Source organism: Athene cunicularia, assembly GCF_003259725.1.
Source record: "Athene cunicularia isolate RWA chromosome 9 unlocalized genomic scaffold, athCun1 chr9_part1, whole genome shotgun sequence".
Classification (NCBI taxonomy): domain Eukaryota; kingdom Metazoa; phylum Chordata; class Aves; order Strigiformes; family Strigidae; genus Athene; species Athene cunicularia.
Genome location: NW_020799110.1, coordinates 21,690,691 through 21,695,675, shown reverse-complemented (window position 1 = coordinate 21,695,675; position 4,985 = coordinate 21,690,691).

The window sequence follows — 4,985 nt, the reverse complement described above, 5'->3', positions numbered from 1 at the left end:
CGGGGAGCGACAGGGGCCGCGGCAAAAGCTGCCGGGGGGCTGCGGCGGCACACGGAGCTGGGGCCCGGGCGGAGGGCGCTGCCCTGCCTGATCTCTCCAGGCCACAGACATGCAGGTGAAGCTCTGATTACACTTCTGGACGCCAAAACCAAGCCCACACTTCTAGGTAAGCTTCGCGTCTTCTACAAGGCTACAGGCGAGGCAAGTCCTGTCAAACCAGTGCAGGCGACAAAACAGTCAAAAGGCGAGCGCTTCCTTCCCTGCTCCTTAACATCCCTAAACACCAACCTGAAAATCACTGCTTTCTAATCCTAATAATCTCTGGCTCTAACCCCCCGCCCCAGAACACCAGCACAGGTTTACACAGATGTTGCATCTTCCCTCACACACAGTGCCTGGGTCAGCATTCATGACAAGAAACGTCAGATACTGCTGCTTCACACTGTCTATGCACTTCCAAAACAGAAGGGTAACCTCTCAGAGGCTTTAGAGCAACCCATAAAGGTGACATAAAATAGCTGCCTCCTGCAGGGAAAAAACCCCAACCAAACAAACCAAAAAAACAACAAATAAAAACAAAACCAACACCCCCCCCACAACTTACAAAGGTAACTTAAAGTATTTTTCCTCAAATTCTGCTTTTCTACCTATGCCTTATACTTCTGAGGATGGAGAGGGCAAGATTTCACACACACACTCTTTCATGGTGATATTTATTTCTACATTATTTTACTTTCTTTTACTAAAGTCTTCAGACAGACCTATAGGAAAGAACTGAGCCAGACAAGAGAAATACCCACCCTTTGACCATTAAAAAAAAATGGAGAGGAAATTCTGCAAATTCTTTGAGAGTCTTCAGTCAAGAAATCCTCAGTACAAGCTGCACTAAAACTGGCCGTGTGTTTCACACATGCCATATGGGGGAAAAAAAAAAAAAAAGGAAAAAAAAAAGCATAAAATAATGGCAGGACCCTTTCTGAGGGAACCTAGAGGTGCCTCCAGGGGTCAGATGCTCCCGAACCTGACTAAATATTTCAGAAAGAAGCACTAAACTCAAGTTCCCCTCCAAACCCAGCACACACACCCTTCCCCCCCCCAGCCCTTGGGATACAAAGGATGAATGGGAGTTTTCTATATGCTCCACAGTTCTTTAAGCCTAGAAAAGGCTTTCTGCTGCCTCCCATTCCCTCAGGCAGTCTTTGTCTGGTTTATATATACACACGTGGAAGTCTTGAAATGAGTAGTTGTCCGTGCTCTTTATTAGCAGACAAGTTGCTGAATTTAAATCCTCCTTTTGGATGTGAGTACCGGCTAATGTCTGTTCCACCACCTCACTTGGGAGAGGAGCCGTGGAACAGGCAATGTTTGAACAGAGTAAGTTGGGCAAGCCTGCACCTTGAAGGATGTTTTGCTCTCTTTTCCTCAGTTTTTGACAGACTTACTTCTCTTATACACTTTCCCCATGCAAGCAGTGCTTCCTAACACTTTTTTTTTTGGCAGTAAACGGTATGTTTTTCAGTGTAAAATGGGATGTGGTCCTTCCTGCCTGTGCCAAGATTGATGCAAGAAGCAAACTTGAAGAGACTTTCTGCATGGTTTGTAATACTAGTTCTACAAAAGAAGATTAAAGAAATCATATTAGAAATCAACTTTTGTATCTTTTCAGCCAGCTTGAGACACCTAGGTCTGAAAATTGAACAATGCAGAGATCAATCAGGCAGCACAGAGTTTTTGGGAACACACTTCATGTGCAAATGTGAAAACACTTGAGGGTATAGAATGTGTCATTTTGATTAATGAGGGCTAAAACATGCTATTTGTATATAGATGAGAATGTATACACCTCTCCACAGGGCTCATTAACAGAATAGGAAATAATAATGTTTTAAAATATTAACACGGTTTTAAAACAGACTTCAAACCTGGTGTAGATACCACCAGTTCTTACGAACTGATCTCATACAATACCTCGGGAGGTGAGAAAGAGGTGGACGTTTGTATAACGACATTATGAACCTTTCAAGATAAACTCTGTGACACATACTATCAGCAAAACCAACCACTTGGTACAGTTGCTGGAACTGGGTGAGCACCACGAAGGGCAGACTTGTAAGCACTGTGCGTCACTCCGATTTCCCAAGTCGTCTACGGGTTTGATTTACCTCACAAAATAAAAACTACAATCAGAAAGGAATAATATATATTTCTCTACATGACTGGGCAACACCACCATTAGGAGGTGAGAAGCAAGTGAGAAATATTCTGCCTCTCCTATCTGCTTGGAATTGCTGGGCAGATCAGTTGACAGTAGAAGCTGCCCATGAAAGTAAGTGCAGTAAAGAAAAAAAGAGATGAGGAAAAAGAAAGTTAATTTAGATGAGAGAAGGCAGTAATTTGCTTTCTACTTGTACCGCACATGAGATTCATAGTTTGAAGTTCTATCTTGGCATCTAAGCTTGGCAAACAGACCACGAAAGATGAACTGCCCAACTTTGTTCTTCCTGTACAGACTCAACTTCGGGGTAAGTTCCATGTTTACCACATGGTGAACCTTCATCCACTTTCAGCTCCACTGAAAATTAGGAAACATCTGCTATGCACACACAGTACTGAGCCCTGACCCTACGATTTGTCTAAATAACAAATCCATTCACTATTTTTTTACCCACTTGGCTTCTGGGCATTGCTATACTCAGTGTGGCAACATCTACTCTGGTTATTAGTACGAGGCTGAGCTGCTCTGCTGACATCCAGGCTGCCTGCCCTGCAGCTGCTGGGCTTTGCCATCAGAGCTGCCTGGCAGGACAGGCAGGAGCAACTCACAACAGGAGACCATTCAGGCACTGCTTCTATATCCCATGTATCTACATCCCTGGAATTCCTGTTTGGATGCAGGCCTGAGTTTTGGGCAAGCTCCAGATAAGGGCAGAGGGCAGAGTTAGGCAAGGCGGCAAACCTAAGGTCACCAGCAGAATGGACAGCATGTACAATGCCCACCATGAAATCCACAAGACAGCACAAATGCACTATTGAGATTTATGGACTGTAAGAACTATGTTTCACTGCATCATATTTTCTATTTAAAGTGTCTAAGCGACCCATGTTATTTGCAAGAGCTCTCTTAGGTACAGCAGTATGACAATCATCATTCCTAGACAGGAAGCAAAGTTGAGAATTATGATTAAAATCTTTCTCTTCATAAATTTTAGATATCCACATGAAAAGACAAGACTCTATGATTGTTTAAAGTTCACAAAATTCCCACCTAAGAAGTTTAAATCTGTTAAGTACTCCAGTCCCAAAGCTGTGCTTCCATGAGTGCTGGACATTTCTATCAACGCACCCAGAGGAACACTGAAGCATACACCTTCCTCTAACCATTCAAAGCACTATCTGGTGACAGAGCTTCTCTACATGAGCGTTTTCATTCTGACCTGGCCAGTGAAGAGTAAATTCAAACATTACCACTGCTACCTGGAATCTACCAAAACTATTAACCAGGAAGCTAGGATACGTGAATCTCTTACTGAATTGAGAAATTGCTGCTAAGACTGAGCTCCACTCCCACAGGCCACTGGGCTGAAGTTAGAATTTACCTTCTTACAGCATATCCCCCTACAACCACAATGAGGAAAACCCACAGAGATTAGGAAATCAGCACTTGCATAAATGTTTCATTAGTTCAAAGATTCTAAACAGAGGATAAAGATTCTACATGCCCCATTTGAGAAATAAGGATGACATTCAGAAATAACTTAACATCGCAGAAGTAGCTTATTTTAAAATGTCAAAAGTCCGTCTATCCAAAAGCAAAGCTACCCACACTCTCAGATATATTTCCAAAGCTTACTATATACTTCATATCCTATAACATAGCCAAGTTTCCTTTTCAAACACACCAGATAAGAAAAAAAAATACTCAGACTGTACACACATATACTCTCAGGCAAGACGAAAGCAGCTCAAGTCCCCTTTTGATTTGCTCATGTATTATTTTTATCAGAACTTAGGGTCTCAAGGACTGTCTGAAGTAACAGATTCCTCTGTGGAGATGGCTGTCAAGCCTTTCCTTCGTGCAAAATTTACTTGGACATAGATAGCCATAAGTTTCTACCAACACAGAAACAAGACAGGACCATGTTTTTAGGGAAGGTTTTTTTCTTAAACACTGTTATGACTACTTGGCCTGGGCTAGCGGTAAACAAGGTAGGACACCTCAGAGGATGCAACAGAATCAATTGATAAACAGTGGCAATAGTTATTACAGTACTGAAAACAATCCCAAACTCATTTTACTTACTTGTTTTGCGTTCTGCACAACCAAAAGGGCAAATTCCAGTTGTTAAATTCTGTTAAACACAGAACTCTCTGTCTGAGAATAATCTCTGAGGAGGTAGGTCCTGTTTGAGAAGCCCAGAGAGCCCGTACCTGCTCTGCCTGCTGCAGTCTGGTACAAAGAGTCATTTTTTCAGAACTTGCTTTGAAACTCCATCAGACCCTTTCAAATTATTACAATGCCATAAACCCTACCAGAACCTGACTGGCAGCTCGCTTACATCACAAGACTCTGACATTGTGGTCTCTGCTTTGAAATCTAATAATGAATGTAATCATATTCTGCACTAGCTTTATTTTTCAAGTGGTATTACTACATAGCACTTCCCAGAGTACCTTATACCAAATGCAACTATAGAAAGGTCCATTTCAGGAGAGAAATCAAACATAAAATTTTCAGTAGGAAGAGATGGATATAGAGTCTGGGACAAGGGTTGTCACAGGAACACCTCGGACCAAGTCAGTATACAAGACTGCTGATGCTTCCATACATAATGTGCATCTTTTGCAAAAGGACAGTGACACTAATGAGTTTGGGATGCAGACAGATCCTCATTAGCTCACTTCAGTCTCTTCAGTACATCAATATCATCTTAGTTTGATTTAGACTGAATCATGACTGATCCAACCTCCCCAGATCATCAGATCAC